This window comes from Peromyscus leucopus, chromosome 19 (assembly GCF_004664715.2).
Source record: "Peromyscus leucopus breed LL Stock chromosome 19, UCI_PerLeu_2.1, whole genome shotgun sequence".
Taxonomy (NCBI): Eukaryota; Metazoa; Chordata; class Mammalia; order Rodentia; family Cricetidae; genus Peromyscus; species Peromyscus leucopus.
In genome coordinates, this window is record NC_051079.1 from 55,686,653 (window position 1) to 55,704,807 (window position 18,155).

Below are 18,155 nucleotides of genomic sequence, written 5' to 3' on the forward strand. Positions count from 1 at the left end.
CTAGAATAAACAGGCTCTGTGTTGGCCTTGCTGATTGATTAGTCAGGACTAATCTGATACATTTCATGATGATTCTTTTTGAAAATTTCTGGTTTTAGTGAATAATTTAAAAAAATTTCTTATTCAAGTTGGGCCTGGTGGTACTCACTCATATTCCCAGCACTTTAGAGAGAGGCAGGAAGATCTCTTGAACCCGGGAGGTGGAAGCCAGCCTGGGCAACACAGTGGACCCCATTTTGAAGAGAAGGGTCTTACTTATATGTAAATCTTTAAAATTCCTTGACATTCCCCCAAATCAGAATATTAATTTTTGGCATGTGTATTACCAAATTTTTGTGTATGGCATTCATGCAAGTTACCAAGTCATTAGTAAGTTTTTAATGCCGGTAACTGCTGAGCACACAGGTATGTAGGAGGGCAACCTACTAAAGTTTTCATTATTTGTTGGTACCAGATAGAGGCTGCCACAGGATCCAAGACCATGAAAGTGGCCTTTTGATGCAGTGTTGTGGAGTCAAGAGCCACCTTCCCGTCAATTGTTCCATGGCATCTCTGCGAGGAGAGGTCCTCACAGATTGTGTGGTTGTCCAGGGCGGTCCTCGTGGATTGTGTGGTCGTCCACAGCAGCCGTAGCTTGCATCCGTGGCCTGTTTCACTAGACAGCTGACCACGGATTCATCTTTATTTCATAGGGACTTTATGTCCTGATGGCTGTTACAAGTCAGTAGATGCAATACATACCTGTTGATGGGAAGAATTTGGGGGAGGAAATGCCTGATAACGAAGGGCCAGAGAGAGCAGACTTGGTTGCACAAGTCAAAATTACACAGCATTGTTAATATCAACTTGAGGTGCTGGTCGTGGTTAGTGTGTGCTTTCTGTCTGTGGTTTGTTTATAACCACTGTCAAATCAAAGGTCTAAAAAATATATACTTGAAAATGTAGCTTAATGCTTTTCTTTATACAGTACCATGAGACCATAAATATGGCCCTGTGAATTAATAAATGTACCTTTTAAACGTATGTCCATCTTGTTACCTGGAAGATGGTCCTAAGTACTATTATAAATGGTATTATTGAAAAAAATGGGGAACTTTGTGTTTTGGGATTATCTCTATTCTACAGAGCCTTTGGAAAGTCCTTTTCTACAGATAGTTGGCAATCTGCCACCATTCCAACAGGCAACATGTTCCCCAGAAGGTTCAAGAACAAATGGTGATATATGGTTTTCTTCTAAGTAAAATCACACTAAAAACAGTACGTGTGGATTGAGACCTCAGATGATCTTACTTTTTTTGACTTTACATATCAGAAAAGGGAAAAGAGTGTGAAATGGAGTAATTAAAAAGATCAGAGGGGACTTCCTTGCTGAGAAAGAGGGCTATGGGTTGGATTTGAAGAAGGGCAATATAAAATGGAAGGCTGACAGGTATGGGAAATGTGAGCATGGGCACATTAGGCAGAAGGCAGACAGAAATGGGCTGTAGCTCAGTTGGCAGAGTATTGACCTGGCATGAGTGAAGCTCTGGGTTCGATTCCTAGAACTGAAGAGCATGGTAGTAGTGCAAGCCTGCAGTCCCAGCCCCCCAGAGGTTTAAGCATGAGGACTGAGAAGTTCAAGGTCATCCTTAGTTTTGTAGAGAGTTTGATTGAGGCCAGCTGTGGCTAGAGATGCTGTCTCAAGCAACAGAAACAAAATCCAGACTAGTGTGTATGTGCGTGCGTGCGTGCGTGTATGTAAGTCAGAGGTTGACATGGGCTGGACTTCTTCATCACTCTCCCTTTCTTCACTGAGGCAAGGTCTCTCATTAGATTTGGTACCCAGCATGCCCCAGGTATCTGTCACTTCCTGCTCACCCCTGGGATTCCAGGCAGGCTGTCCCTCTGGACAGCTTTTACATGGGTTCTAGGGATCTGATCTTGCATCTTCATGCTTGCGTAGAAGTTTTTTATGCACCAAGCCGTCTTGCTAACCTTCCTGAAGTGAGCTCGGTTTTACTCTGGGAGAGTATCACAAACTGTCCACTGGGTAGGTAGATAACGAGAAAGGAAGGCAGTGGCTTTAAATAGGGATGTCTATTGTTTTATCATGAACCCTGGAAAACTAAAAAAAAAAAAAAAAGAGAGAACTGATATTTCTAGAACACATTTTCTGTTTTATAAAATACACAAGTGTGGATATTAACCCGATGGGCCAGTTTGGGCCATTGGTGCCAATATTCTCTTAAAGATGCTCCCATCCCTTGCCATGGCTGCTTGTGATAAATTCTGGTTTGGGGATATTGTTAGTGAAAGGCACCATCCATCTCACTTGGACACTGGGAGACTATGATCCTCAGGTTGGAGAACTGGCTTTGGTTTTCAACTCTGGGTGTGGATTATGCCCAATGTCTCTCTAAGGTTGACAACTACCCTGTAGCCCAGGCCCTGGCATGCTGGCGACTCCAACAGATGGTAATTTTCTTTTGAATAAATTGAATAAATAAATGTAAAATAGTCTCTTAATTTCCCTGAGAGTAGGGGCAACCTAAGCTGAGTTTCTACCCGATGCTACTTGCAGTAGTAGAGAAGTTTTGCATTACCCCCGTGCAGACAGAACTACATGAAAGAACTCTGTACTATGATGCAGCATTACTGAATGGGTAGTGTTTTTCAGGGCTCTCTTTTCATGATATGGGGCCATAAAATAGACCCATGCCTTGAACCCATGTGAAGTGATCTTAGTAATCAGTGAGAAAATTATAATTCTCCAGATTTTTAAACATTTTTTTTGTCCAAACATCTTAAAACTTTTTTTTACTGAGGACTATAAATGCATAGAAAATGACAAAAAGTAAAGCTAATACTTATTTAGAATATTGTGATTGAAAGCATGAGACACCAAAACCTACTGAAAATACTTTGAGTAGTAGCTTATTGACCTGGCTTCAGTCCCTAACACCAAGCAAAAACTGAGAGGTTGGGGGGACATGGATGTATAATTCAGTAATAGAATGCTTATATAGTACACCAAGGCCCTGAGGTGATACCGTATGTTTAAAAATGTTATTTAAAAAGCAGTTTGAGCCATGTTGTAGTTGTCTACCTTCTGGCACGTGACTTGCTATGAAACAAATGTGTTTCCTGGTCCTGGTGAAAGGCTATACTCCTCCCTTGGTTTGGGTGGGCAACCAACCTTTTTTTTTTCTTTCTTTCTTTTGAGACATGTTCTTACTATATAGTCTTGGCTGGCCTGGAACTCAAAAAGGAGATCCACTTGCCTCTACTTCCTGAGTGCTGGGATTAAAGGTATGTACTGCCACACCGGGTCTACTGTAAACATTTTATGCCTTGCGCTTACACACACACACACACACACACCAGCCTCAGTTACTCGGGGTCATCTCTACCCCTTTGTCACTGGCACCTTCCTTCTGTTTGTGATTGGCTTGCAGCCACTGGCTACACTTCACTTCTAGAGTGTCTTAGAGAGCACAAGGTTACTGCCCTGGAGGCGGCTGTTTCCACAGCTACATTTATGTCAGAGTAGCTTGATGGACCATTTCCAGCGTCAGAACTTCACTGTGCTACACTTACATCTATGTTGGCCGGTTCCCTCTTTTGATGGCTCCTCTTGATGATGTGTCAGGGAGACGGGGAACAATAGAGCTATACTCTTTGCTGTCTGAAGATGAATCCCAGCCATACAGAGTCCAATTGCCAAGAGACTCTGAAAGAAATGACCTGATGCTCATCTGTTACTTATATAGTGGTCTGTGGGCTGAAGGGCAGCCTGCCAAGTATGCATTTTAGTTACTCACAGTCCATATACAGTGATAACTGGAATTTGAACCGTGTGGTTCAGGGGAGGCATTTGTTAATTAAATCATAGTAACCGAGCTGTGGTAGACGCTTGCTCAGGGTGTGCAAAACCCTGGGTTCCGTCTTCAGCAATCTGAAAGAGGGCAAGGGGGTATATCAGAGGATTTGGGGGGATGAGAGGAAAGGGGAAAATGATGTAATTATAGTATAATCTCAAAAACTAAATATTTCAAAAAGAAAAAAAGTGATGGAAGTCGAAATGTCTTCATAAAATCTCAACTGGCTACCACAAGGATAATGTGTGGTTAGAACTTAGGTCAAAGGTCAGATGTGTTCATGAACACTGGGATCTCTAGTTAAAATTCCACCATAATAAGGTGAGAGACTTTCTGCACATCACTCGGCCTCTTCAGGCCTTAGCTTCTTCTCATCTCTGAGAGGCCAGATAACCTTAACAAAGTTTCTTAACCACTCTCCATTTACCACTCTCCATATTTATATGGTACGGGGGTTCTTCAGAGAGCCGGTCCCGAAGAACATGGTAAGGATGACTAACACACTGACAACAGGAGGAAAGACTGAGGTTCCTGGGCTGCTCTCCTGGTGCAGACTGACCCTCTCAGGATCCTGTGAGGTGCCACCCACACCACAGTCCTGCCGATGGACTCAGCACCGCCACTCCAGAGAACAGGTGCAGTGAAGCACCTACAAGACAGCAGGGAAGTTGAGTCAGGAACGATTACTGAACTAACGTGGCTTGGATGGGGAAGGAGAGGGCGGCTTTGGAACAGACAACAGAAAACAGTGTCAAGGTGGTGTGAGCTGATCTTCCCGTTTGCTTAGGAGAAAAAGAAACTAAATTCAGGTTTTAACACAACGCGGTTCGGAAGGTGTAAATGATTGGAGGGAGCAAGACCATTGAGCTTGGATTAGGTTTCCCAGGAGACGCTCAGGTGTGTGTGTCCTCGCCATCAGGATCTGAGCTCAGCCTGTCGATGGCTGAGGAGGGAACAGCAAGCTCAGAGGCCTCTTTCCCATTACGCTTTTTAATCCTTCAAAATAGGCTCACCAATTCTTACAGGTTAGCGTTTTGCTACAAAATGGGAATGTTCTTTGGAAACTGTGAGTAAAGTGGATGTATGCTGTGAATTCTGTAATCTTTTTCTCATGGGGAAGAATTTCCCTACAGAATCGACTTGGGAATCTGGGGACAAGAGAGATGGTGGTTGGTTTTGACCCCTGATGTTTATCCGCTCTAGCAACAGCTCTTCTCTCATTGACCCCTCCGAAGAATAAACGTCTTTAGGCTTGAAGAGAAAAGGGTAATTGCCACTTTTTTTTCTTTTAGCTCAAATTAATTCTCCTAAAGCATCAAGAAATGCCCCTGCAAGAATTATGTCTTTTTAGTGTCATTGGTTCTAGCAAAACAAAACAACAAAAGAAGTTCTATGGGCTAGAGCTACAAAGAATTTGTAAAATATCTAAGATTGTACATGTGCCATGGCTTGCATATTCAAAGCTATTTGTTTGTGCATAGAAATTAAGCTTATAACATTGAGTGCTTGTATCGCTTAATTTGTCTGGCATTGGAGAAAGACTGGATTAGAAGTCAAGTCATAATTTTATTTTTAATAACATTTCTGTCCTAGCTCTCTTAGTGTTGTGTCTTGTACGGGACCAGTAAGATGTACGTAGAGGGATAACAAGCAAAGGTGACTGTAACTATACCATCGAAAAATGTTTTTATTAATGCATATTAATTATAAATAATAACGAGTGTCATTATGATAAATTCATACATATCTAAAATTATTCTTATCATCTCTACTCCTTGTTATCCCCTCTCCCTTCTCCCTCCCACTTACTCCCTTCCTCTTCCTAGTGAGCCCCCTTTCTGTTTTCATATCTACACCATTTATTGAATCTCTCCTGCACATCTTTACTGGCGAAAACTGCTTTATGAAAGTAAGAAATTCCATCAGAGTAATAGTGTAGGAATTATCTTTATAGACCCCCACATGGCTAACTGTCACTCATCCACAGCTTCGTTTCTTATAACTGTTACCTCTACCCCCAAAGAACATCCCGTGTGGGTTTTGTGGAGTCTGTCATGAGCATCTGGGCTGGGAAAGACTGGGGACTCGCAGAGCTGGGGTCTTCTTCAGGGTCTCTTATATTCCTAACAGCCTCACTGCATTTGTTCCTAGCATGCTGGATGAATACTTCTTTAGTTACGTCAACACATTTTATCTGTTCTGTAGTCCTGGGTTAAAGCAGTGTTATTAATTTTTCCTTGAATCACCTTAGAACACTAATGACTACTGCATTTCATTTGAGAAAATCGGAGATTTTTTTCCCATAGAATTTTGTCTCTTCCCACTTCTAGTTAACTGGAACTGTATTCAGTTTTTTGATTCACTTTGAGATTTTCCAGCTGTTCTAAGATTGTGAAATAATTAGGTTTAAATATCATCTTGGGTGTTATTAGTTACATCCCCATTTGTTTTTAATGTTTTGGGGTGTCATAATTACTTGAAAATAGATTTTCCAGCATAAATCACCACAAACACTAGTGAGTAAAAATTCTTTTGGCCTGCTTTTTACACTACACTGGGAAAACCCCCCTGCCCCTCCCATTGGTCTTTGAGTGATAGCCATGTCTTCTTTCTTGTTCCATTTTCTCTGCCTCTGGTTCAATTCTCCCTGCTTCACGATCTGCCATGATGTGAGGAGCTGGTACTTCACATTCCAGTGCCACAGGAAGCCAGCCACCCTGGCTGCCACACACCTCCCCACCATGGTGGACTCTGTCCCCTGACACCAGGAGCCAAGAATAAACCTTTATCTTTTAAGTTGTCTCTATCAGCTCACAGTGCTCAAAAAAAGTGGCTGATGCAAAAATTAATGCCGAGAAGTGGGGTCCTTGGTATGAAAACCCCGTCCATTTGATTAATGAGCTTTCAGAACTGGACTGCGGAGGAATATGGAGGTGTTTCTAACTTTAGGCTAAAGAAGCCCTGGTGTATTGTGAGCGGGATGTAGTAGACCATTCTGCTGAGAGTGTGGATCAAGATAGGTGGGGCAGTCAAGGGCCTCACCAGGTTTCTGATGGCGATGAGGACTATCAGGAATTGGGTGAGACGCCACTCATGCTACTGCATGGAAACTACTCTGGCTGTTATGGGTCTTTCCTGAATGCTTGAGGGTTGAAAGGATAATAGGTTAATATATTTGGTAAAAGAAATTCCATACAGCATTCAGGTTGGCCGGCTGCCTTTAGTTTGGTTGACAATGAGAATTCCAAGACAAACATGGAATGGAAAACTGTGAAGACCATGTAGTTGGGTGAGGAAAGGGGCATGAATGAGTTTGAAGCTGTGGGAAAAGCAAGTGAGGACAAAGGGGCAGTGATTGTTAAAGAGGTTGGCACGGTTAACAGAATTGGGTTCCGTGAGGTATGAATTAAAAAATAAAAAGGAGAGCAGGGGAGGGGTACATTAGATCCAGGAGTTAGGGTGACTGTAATCAAAATATATTGTGTGCATGTGTGAAATTCTCAATTCAAATATTATATTAAGAGAGAGATAGAAAAGGAGATCTTTTTTTTTTTTTTTTTTTTTGGTTTTTTGAGACAGGGTTTCTCTGTGTAGCTTTGCGCCTTTCCTGGAACTCTCTTTGGAGACCAGGCTGGCCTCGAACTAACAGAGATCCGCCTGGCTCTGCCTCCCGAGTGCTGGGATTAAAGGCGTGCGCCACCACCGCCCGGCTGAAAAGGAGATCTTTGTATTGGGACCTCAAGAATGTTGCCTTCTGGGCAGCACCTCACCCCCTCAAGGCTCCAGGCTAGAAAAGTGAAAGCTACTGAGAACTTTGTTGTTGTTGTTTTTAAGAGAGTACCTGAGAAGATGGAGCCTCCAGGGCGTCCTGGACCAAGACCACCTAGGGAAATAGTTATCCCATCTGGACCCTGTAGGTACTCAGAGCCCCTGCAGGCTGCCAGCTGAACCTGACATTGTTCATGTCTTGTTTTTATTGTTTGTTTTGTTTCTGTGCGTATACAGAATGCATAATTGGGGCCATGTGCCAAGGTTCCAGAAAAAAAAAAGCTGCTGAGGCCAGGGAATGTGTATCAAGATTAGATTTCTTTCCTGGAGCTCCTGAATGTGTTTGGAGCTTTGAAGGTGAACCTAGGCTAACTGTTCTTCAACATCTGCTGAGCAAAATTGCGGCCTTCAGCTGGAGATGGCCCAAGAGTTAGCTCATAAGTGGGGCAAGTAACAGGGCCAGTACTGCAGAGCTAGCCAAGCCCGTTGGCCTCCCCATGATGCCACCATATGAACCCCAGATGCTGGACATGGGGGTGCAGAGTTTAATTGATGCTAGTCTTACGACTTGTTAGATTTGGTCTTTCACTGGTCCAGTCTTTCCTTGCTGTTTCCCATTCCTTTCTTACGGAGTGGGTGTGTTTATTCTGTGTCATTGTATATGGGGAGTCTTGTTTGGATTGTTTTTTTCTTTTCCAGGGGTTAGTAGCTTAGAGTTTATTACCTTAAGTCTCAGTAGAGACTCCGGACTTCAAAACCATGTTAGTATTCTTAAGATCATGTGGACTTCTAAAGTTAGAGTGAACACCTTTTACAGTACGGGATGGCCAGAAACCTACTGGGGTCACTTGCCAAAACTTGTGTTTGAATAGGAACTGTTCCCCCATTGGCTTGTGTTTTTGAACATTTGCTTCCCAGCTAATGCTGACCTCTGTTAGGTTGTGAGGTCTGGTAGACCTGAGTCACTAGAAGCAGGCGTTTGGGGTAAGCAGCCTGGCTTTGCTCCCAGTTCTGTTTACTTTCTTCCTTCTCAAGATGTGAAGTGTGTGGGATGGAGTCTAGTCTCCCCAACCGTGCTGGTAGAAACCGAGGACCACTTCCATCACGTCCTTCCTGCCATGATGGGTTGTGTTCCTGGAAGCCATAAGCCCAAACAAGCCTCTGTTCCCCTAAGTTGCTTAAGTCAAGTATTGGTCAAAGTGATCAGAAAGGTAGACAAGACAGGAAAGGTCACAGGGCATGATCACAGATGGATGAGGAAGCTAGGGTGGTGGGAGAGTCCAGGAGCCCCCACCACACGGTCCTGACCCGCCTTCTAGTCGAGTCTGTATTTTCTAAGTGGGAAGTTGGAAAGATTGGAAGTGGTTATTGTCAAATTTCATTTGTAGTTTGCTGCCTCTGTCAACTCTTGTTTTAACTTCTGGCGAGCATAATTGTCTTTCAAAATACACATCCTGCCCATTTTCAGAGAATCCAGGGTCGTTATTGGGATGTTGAATTCTGACTTTTGCCCCTGTGAAATGGGTATATGAGTTTAGAAGAGGTAATTTACTTTCTCTGAAGCTCACTTTTTTCTTTACAACAAATTGTCATGATAATTTGATAAATACAAAGAAATCATTTAGTACAGTGTCTTCCATATAATAGACAACTCAATAGATAGTAAATCCTTTTCCTTCACTCCTTGTGTAGAGTTGAGAATTAAATAATCCATTTGTCTTAGTTAGGGTTTCTATTGCTTCAATGAAACACCACGACCAAAAGCAAGTTGGGGAGGAAAGGGTTTATTAGGCTTATACTTCAGGATTGCTGTTCATCACTGAAGGAAGTCAGGACAGGAACTCAAACAGGGCAGGATCCCGGGGGCAGGAGCTGATGTAGAGGCTGTGGAGGGGTGGCGTTTACTGTCTTACTTCACATGGTTTGCTTAGCCTGCTTTCTTATAGAACCCAGGACCACCAGCCCAGGGATGGTGCCACCCACCATGGGCTCAACCCTCCCCATTGATCACTGATTGAGAAAATGCCTTACAGCTGAATCTTATGGATGCAGTGCCTCAACTGAGGCTCCTTCCTCTCTGATGACTCTATAGCTTGTGTCAAGTTGACACACAAAACCAGCCAGTACACCATTCCTCTACAGTTAAACAGATATCTTAAGTTACATGGGCCTGGCAGACAGACAAGACAAGATTCTAGGTTCTCAAATAGAATCCAGGAAATAACAAGGTTTCATATTATATGGCCAAAGCATCCCTAACTGATTACTATTGGTTACACGGCCTTAAGGTTCTGTTCAAATTCAAAGTGTGTTTCTTCATATAATGTATTTGAAGAAATGGTGCATTCTATCTCAGCTCATCCCCAAATCACAGACTTGGGTGTTGCACATTGATATCCAACTCAAGAATGAGCCCCACGATGACCCCCAGGGCTGCACTGAACCACTGCTCCTGCTAATGTCTCCACTGAGGTCCATGTCAACATCTCACTTAGATGAGCACAATTTGCAGGCTCTTCCAAGCAGTCAATGGAACATTGTTTTATTCTTCGAATTACTTCAAGTTTTTTAGCCCATTTCTCTTAGGTTGTTTGTGTCAAGGACTGTGAAGTGTCTGAAATTTTACCCTCCTTGCAAGCTAAGAATTTAGCCTGCCACAGTTTTATGATGTTGGAAGAACATGTGAGACTCCTGGATTGGATTCAAATCTCCTTGCCTCAGAGTCCCACTGGAGTGCAGATGGGTCCAAATGAATGCTTGCGGATTGAATTCTAGGAGGGAACCCTATGTTTAGGGAACAGAAATCTATAAAAGTTTAGCTCATAAGTGTATCCTTTGTTCTTGAAGGTATATTGTCTTAATTATGATGAAGTAAACGAACTACACACTCGCTCCAGAGGGAGACAGTAATAATCCTGAACGAAGGACAGGAAGTACAGTCTCTTCTTGAGGATGTGCAGAGCCAGAGGTTATGACATACCTGTAATCCAAGCAGTCAGAAGGCTAAACTAGAAGTCTCGTCATTAGTGCATTGCTAGTCTGGGCTACATAGTGAACTTCAGGTCAGCCTGGGTTACAGACTCCAGAGAAAAGGGAACAGGGAACCGGCAGGATGGCTCAGCAGATAAAGCCACTCACTGCCAAAGCCCGGTGACCCGAGCTCGATTCTTGGCATTCACGTGGCCGAAGGAGAGGACTAGCTCCTGCAAGCTGTTCTCTGACCCCTAGACATGGGCTGTGGCACATGCGTGTGTGGCTGTACACATTTACACATATGCACACACACTCGTACATACACATGAAATAAACATTTAAAAAATTAAAATACAAAAGATGTGCAAAAATCAGATACCCATGGAGCATTGTTTCCCAACAATAGCTGCCTTTTGTTTCAGCATCGGTTTGGTGTCTGGAAAACGTCACCATTCTATTGCCCATGACAGACCGGAACCACATCCATCCAGCTTGTCTTATATGCCCTTAACAAAGGTGGATAACGGCAGAACTCCAACAACTAAGGCCAGCCTAGAGTATTGACCTCTGCCACACCTCCCACCAGACTCGGGGTCAGAACCTGATCTAGCTGAAGGAATCCCAAACGCCATCAAGATGTGTCTTAGAAAGTCAGACAGTGGGCCTGCAAGAATGCTCAGTGGATAAGGTGCCTGCCACCAAGCCCGGTGACCTGAGTTCAGTGGTCAGTGTTCACGTGGTGGAAAGAGGGCCCACGTGATGGAGGAAGACTGACCCCTGCAAGCTGTTCTTTCCCTCCCTCTCTCCCTCCTTCCTTCTCTCCCTCTTCTTTCTTTCTTTCTTTCTTTCTTTCTTTCTTTCTTTCTTTCTTTCTTTCTTTCTTCTTCCTTCCTTCCTTCCTTCCTTCCTTCCTTCCTTCCTTCCTTCCTTCCTCCTCTCTTTCTTTCTTCCTTTCTTATCTTTTTATCTGCATTTATTTTATGCTGAATTTATTCCCATGCCATAAGTTTTTGTTCTTGGGATATCTTTTTCCTCTGTGCAAGTCCTCTTCTGGCTTTGGAACCATTTGTTCCTGTTCAGTGAGGATCATCCCGATGTGGCAGGGGGAGCTCATGGACGGGCTAACCTGGCCATGAGCTCTGTACGTCCGTTACCACATCTTGGGTGCTTTGTCCCCCTGGATGTGTTCAGTGACTAGAGAATCCACATCCGAACCCTTCAGTTCCCCATCACTCCCTGTGATTTTAAGCACGTGCAGCAAAAATTCGGCACTCTTTTTTTTGGCCACCAACCCTGTGTCCAGCCCCAATGTTCGGCCTGGGTGCACCTACTGACTCCACCCTGGTGCTGCTGGGATGGAAAGGCACACATGGCTCCTTTAAAGTGACATCACTCTGGTACTTGGTGGCTTTCCTGATATACATACTGTTGATGGCCTGGGCAGTTTCAAGGCGTTCTTCAGGTAAACATGAAGGTTTGAACCTCTTGCTTTGCATGGTTTTATAGGGTCTTGGGCTCAAGAGAGTAGCAAACCTTCTTCACAGGTCACCTCAGGCCACTTACAGGAAGTAGAAGCTGGTCTTTTGTTCCCTGTGCACCTGCAGGGAAGAATTCCAGGGAAAGCCTGACTTCTACATGAACCTTGGCTGAGGTGTGGAGGCTGGCCTGAATGTTCTCCAGAGATGTGGTGGCATTCTTGAACACGAAGCACAGAAACTAGCTTTGCCAATTGGATAATTCTCTTATAGGGCATCTGCCTAATCACGCATGTAAAATAATGAATCCGTTCATTCCCTCCAAGGAGTCCCGTGAAGAACCAAGGGTAGCTTCACTTTGGAGAGTAGTCCCAAGAAGCTCGAGGGCTCCACAAACTCCTAGAGCCATTGTCTCAAACATTTCCATGTCTTCTAAGCCACCCTGGGTGTGAGTCCCTGTGTTGGGGCAGGGGGAGGGGCTCTAGTGAATGCCCGAATTCCACTGAGTGTAGTCCTGGAGGTAGTGGGACCCTGGGGAGTTGTGTGTTTCTCTCAGGTCTTTACGTCACTTAGTTCTCTCTGTATGTGCAGGCATAGATTTGCTCCTCGTCTTCCCTTCCTCTCTTGACTTCTTTTTGGTATTCTGTGATTCTTACTCTGTAAATTGGCATCTTTTACCAGTTCCAGAGACTTCTTAGCTGTTCCCTCTTTAAATATTATCTCTGCTGTGTCTCCTCTATTCTAGCTGTATGATAAGCTGTTCTTTATAGAAAAATTCCAGTCCTTTCTTTTCCTTTATTTAATTTTGCCACTTGCATCAGATATTGTCACATCTGAAGTGTTCTCAAATCTTATTTAACTTTCTATGATCCTCCTGGATCTTACTCATGATATCTGTTAATTTTTCTTTTAATTTTTAGTGAGAACTTACTTTCCATAGAAGTGCATTGTAGGAACACCTCCTCCAGTGGATATATGCATTCATCAGAAGAACTGGAGCATCTTCAGCTTTTGGCTGTTTTCTAGATTGGCTATACTGGCTTGGGTATATTCGACGACTGAAATATGATTTTAGGTTAAAAATCTGCGTAGGGACAGGCTTATGGTTGTACATTTCCAAGAGTGGAGGTGGCTTTCCCATTGCCTCAAGAATAGTGCTTTTCACTGCCGGCCACCAGGTAGTAGGGATTAGGCCCATGATTACTTCTATTTCCTAGTTGCATTGAAAAGAACTTTCTCGCAGACCCAGCCTTATCCAGGAGCGATGCTCCTTTCCCCCACAACAGAAATGCCTTGGGCTTCGCTCCTGTCTTAGAAACTGCAAGCATCCGTCACCACCGCCATTCAAGTTCATTGCGTTGGCAAATACTTTACAAGTGAAAACTCCGAGTGCCCACTTCTGAGTTTCTATTTTCATCTAGCCTTTGGTCTCTTGGTGTTTCTTGCTCTCTTAGTTTAAAGAGTGTTTATTTTACCTCGCCCTTGAGGTGCTTCCTGGAGAGGGCTGCTCTAGGGATGTTCTTCACTGTGGTGTCAGACATGGAGCGCATCCTCTCCCTGCTTTCAGAAGCAAGGGAAGTTAGTCTACTTGCTGCATGCTTCCTGGTGTCCTGGGGGAGGCAGGCGGGGCCGAGTTCTTTCCTCCTTTGCAATATATTTTCCTTCTTTTGATTAATTTTCACAAATGGTTTTATCTTTTCTTATAGGAAAAACAACATCTTCTAAACGTTAGCAGAAAGGAACCTTCCTACCATACTTCACCTCATCCTGGCACACATTGGAAACTACCACTTTGACAGCTCAGACATGCACATTTTTCAGGTTTTTTAGTTCCAAGTTATTCTAAGGATATTTTATAGCCCAGTACTTATTGTTTAAAATTGGTGCTGCTGTCTATGAAAGACTGACCCATTAAAACAGACTTGGGATTTACTAGGTAAAATCTGCACTGGCTACATTGCCTTTAAATAATTAATACACATGGGAAACACCAGGGAAGTGTGTGTCTGTGAGTTTGCAAAGAATAAATAGCTCACAGCCCGTAATATCCTCTATTGGCTGCAGAATTTACAGCTCTTTTCTGATAATGTAATCAGTAGAGACTTGGGTGTTGAGGTACATAATGGGTAATCATCCCTCAGAAGAATTTACAGGTGCAAGTCTACGTTATATACTCATTTGACTGGGAACAACTTGCTAAGCATGCTAGAAGCTTCCTTGCAGTATCCTCAGGAAGGGACCTAGTTGGTTTTCTGTCACCAAGAGAGACATGGGCCTCAAGTAGCAGTGGCCCATAAGAGAATCACCACATCCTCAAAACACTAGTCTGAGTTTTTCTAGGCTGCGTGCCATGCGTCTGCAGTGTTCATCCTGCTGAGATATTAGGAGGTGTTAGGCAAAGGAGATTCCAAACCCAGACAGAGTGGGAGGACATTGTGTGCATAACTTCAGCTGCTCTCTGTCCACACAGGAAGTCTGGGGTCAACTCCTCTTTAGGATGAATATCCTGTACCAACTCCAGCTATTCTTTCTTCAGCCAAAAGAAGGACTAAAAAAAAAATACACCTATATATAGCTTCTCTTGAGATTCAGATGCTGGAGAAGGTTTCTGCCAAAGAATATGATGGGGGTCTTGCTGATTGATAGAAGATGTTGACACGTCCCCAGGTGCTTCTTGGAGCTGCTCTTGGTGTTCATCTTCTTGAAGACTTATTAGTCACATTAGCTTATTGAATCAATGCCACAAGAAGTTGGAATACCTATTCGACTTTGGTTGACAGCAGTCCCTAGAGCGGTACAATTGTGGGATCTTTTTAGTAAAGGGCCTTATAAATAATAATGATATTCGGACCGAAAAACGTTCTGGTACATGAGTCTGCAAACTTGAGTATGAGGAGAAAGTTAATTGGAGTACCAATGCCTCACTCAGCCCCATCTGCATCTCACAAGTACTGTCATTTTGCCTGGACGTGGGGTAACTATTCTGTTACCGCACGTCCTCTGTCCTGCCTCCAACCGTCTTTTCTTTTCCCACTTAATCTACTCGTGTAGACAGGGCCTGCTCGACGTTTTAGACTCTAGGGTTTCTGTTGTTATTTAAACAACAGGAATATTCTAAATGATATTGTTCTTCGTCTTAGCTACGAGAATTGGTTATAAAAGTTGGTTGAAAAGATAATCTTATTGTTAAGTGTATTTATGTGATTAGACTTTTTTATTTGATTCAAGTGTAAAAACTGTCCTATTGTTGAAGATTTTCTGGATTCATTAGGAGCTTTGGGTGTTTGCTGCCATTACAGATGGTCTACAATAAAATGTACCAGGAGAGTTTTCAAATTGTGGCAGTTTGCCTCTATTTATAGCCTCGGTGAACACTTGTGCTGTGCAGTCTGTCGATGGGAGTGGTGTGAAAGCCACAAGAGTACAGTAACCCTTCATCACTATTCTTTTTTAAAAGTACATTGATGTTTGAGATGTGGGTGCGTGCGTGCGTGCGTGCGTGCGTGCGTGCGTGCGTGTGTGTGTGTGTGTGTGTGTGTGTGTGTGTGTGTGTGTGTATGTGTGTGTGTGTACATGAGCGTGCATTTGCAGGTCAGAGGACACCTTGCTGAGTTGATTCTCACCTTCTATCCAAGTGTCCCAGGGGTTGAACTGAGGTCATCAGGCTCGGCAGCAGTCACCTTGACCTACTGAGCCATCTCAGTTCATGTTTTATGGGACAGGTGGTTGGTTTTAGGAGGGAAGGAGAGAGCAGCCCCTGCTTTTGATTTGAAAACCATCACTGGCCTGGGATCCATTCAATGGACAGATGACGAGGAGCCATGTGAATTCTATCTCAGCTTTGTTCCTTACTTGCTCTGGGTTTTTAGCGTCTAAAAATGACCTTAAAATATGAGAAGTGCCTTAGATTGAGAACTATGGGAAAAATACATTTTAGGATGATAGTAGTGACAGTCATGAGTGGACATAATAAATCGGTGTCTTGTAGCCACCTGTGTTTTCTTTAAGGCTGCTGAGGAGTCAGCCCATGAGTGTTTGGGTTTCCATGGGCACGTAACTGAACTTGGAGTGCAGAGGTCCCATGTGCACCGGTGTGATAACAGCACTGCTTCCTGTGAGGGGTTAGGTCGGAGCACTTCACCCGAAGCTCCTGCCTGACGAGCATTCGTAGGATGTGCCTAACAAGGGCATGTGCTGGTTGGTTGTTTGCTCTGCTTATTTCTGTCTGCCTCTAGCAGCATACTGATTGACCCAGGGAAAACAGCCCAGTCTGCTTCCTGTTTAAAACCTGGTGAGCACGTGACTGTTCCCGTCTTCCGTTAGTGGTGGCTGCGCCGGGCTTCGGGCTTCGCTCTTGCTCCATGGGGGTGCTACATCGTCGTCTGGTCAGCTGGCTTGACGGCCTTGCTCTTACCGAGAACAAGAGGACCTCTCTCTCCCCACCGCCTCCGTAGCTCCTTGAAAATGGACGTTATCCTAAAAAAGTATAGAAAATGTGCAACTAGGCAACTTTTTATATTTGTATAACGTTACGGGTATCCCACTCATGAACATGTGTTTGACATGCCTTTACATGCCTTTCTACCTGATCCTTGGAGGTCCGGATGTCTACACTGAGTGGTCTTGAGGACTTTATTGCATTTAAAAGAGTACAGTATATAAATAAAAAAGTAGTACAGTATAAAAGAAATCTGTTTCAGAGACATGAGTGTAGTGGAGCATGGCACCTCTTGAGATGCTCAATGTCCTCATGTGTCATTGAAGTAGAATTTATTCCCAAAAGCTAACAAGGAGATCAACAGCTATATAGTGACTGCTTAGGTTTGTCTTATCCAGGCCAAATGAATTTTTATCCCTTTGAATGAGTGAAATATTTAAAATTCCAGTAGTGAATCCTAATCCCAGGGTGTTAGAGTGGAGTATGGGGGCTGCCCTTAGGAGAATTTTTAGAAAGTAATTCATTATCAACCTTTCTACAAGTATTTTGTAGTTTCATTCTAAGTCTTTATTGTATGTGCATATGTATTTAATACATTTGTCAGGTGTTTAAAGCTCATGTAGTCTACCTATCATTCTAACCTCATATTCTTATTTTAAACATTCAAGCCATTCAGCAAGCGAGAATGCTATGTCTGCTTAGCCATAGAGTGGATATGCTCCATATGAGTCTTTGTGGTGTGTGTGTGTGTGTGTGTGTGTGTGTGTGTGTGTTTAAATTAACATATGTGCTTCACATGTAGTAGTAGATTTCACATATATAGTTATTTTCTCTAACTCTACAGTGTACTTTGATCATTTCTCCTCCACACTCCCCCTACCCTTTCTTCCTGTTACCTCCTGCTAGACCCTTTTATTTTCCCAGATAGTGTTGATTCTACTTGCATGTTATATACATGCATGATTTTATATAGCTATATAAAATGAAGGGTCCACATATGAGACAAAACATGCAATATTTTTATTTCTGGGTCTGAGTAAACTTGCTTAAAATGATACTCCTAGGTTAATCCCATACCACAGCTATTGTGAACAGTATAATGATAAGCATTTGTCTTACTTAGGGTTTCTATTGCTGTGAAGAGACACTAAGACCACAACAACTCTTATAAAGGAAAACATTTAATTGGGGCTGGCTTACAGTTCAGATGTTTACTCCACTATTATCATGGCAGGGAGCATGGGTGTCACACAGGCAGACGTGGTGCTGGAGAGGCAGCTGAGAGTTCTACATCTGGATCCGCAGGCAGCAGGAAGAGAGAGCGACACTCGGCCTGGCTTGAGCTTTTGAAACCTCAAAGCCCAACCCCAGTGACACACTTCCTTCAACAAGGCCACCCCTCCTGACAGTGCAACTCACCATGGGCCTAGGGGGGGTTTTGTCATTCAAAGCACCGCAGCGTTCCTGTGTAGTTAACTTGGCGATGTGTTGAGTTGCAGGCCTCTAGGTAAATGTCAGCAGGACAGAGCTGGGTCCTATGGAAGAATCTAGTTTTGTGAGGAAGCTCCATCCTTATTTCTGTACACGCTGGACTAATTCACACACCCACTCTCTAGGCTTTTCTCCCTGTCTTTAGGTTCTCAC

At 43.5% G+C, this 18,155-nt stretch overlaps 1 protein-coding gene and 1 pseudogene across 3 annotated transcripts in view; one reads left to right on the forward strand and one right to left on the reverse strand.

Moving 5' to 3' along the window:
- Positions 1–18,155, forward strand: part of Ldlrad4 (low density lipoprotein receptor class A domain containing 4) — a 250,223-nt gene that overhangs the window by 123,778 nt on the left and 108,290 nt on the right. The gene's annotated exons all lie outside the window — the stretch shown is intronic.
- Positions 11,560–12,037, reverse strand: LOC114690170 (annotated as a pseudogene).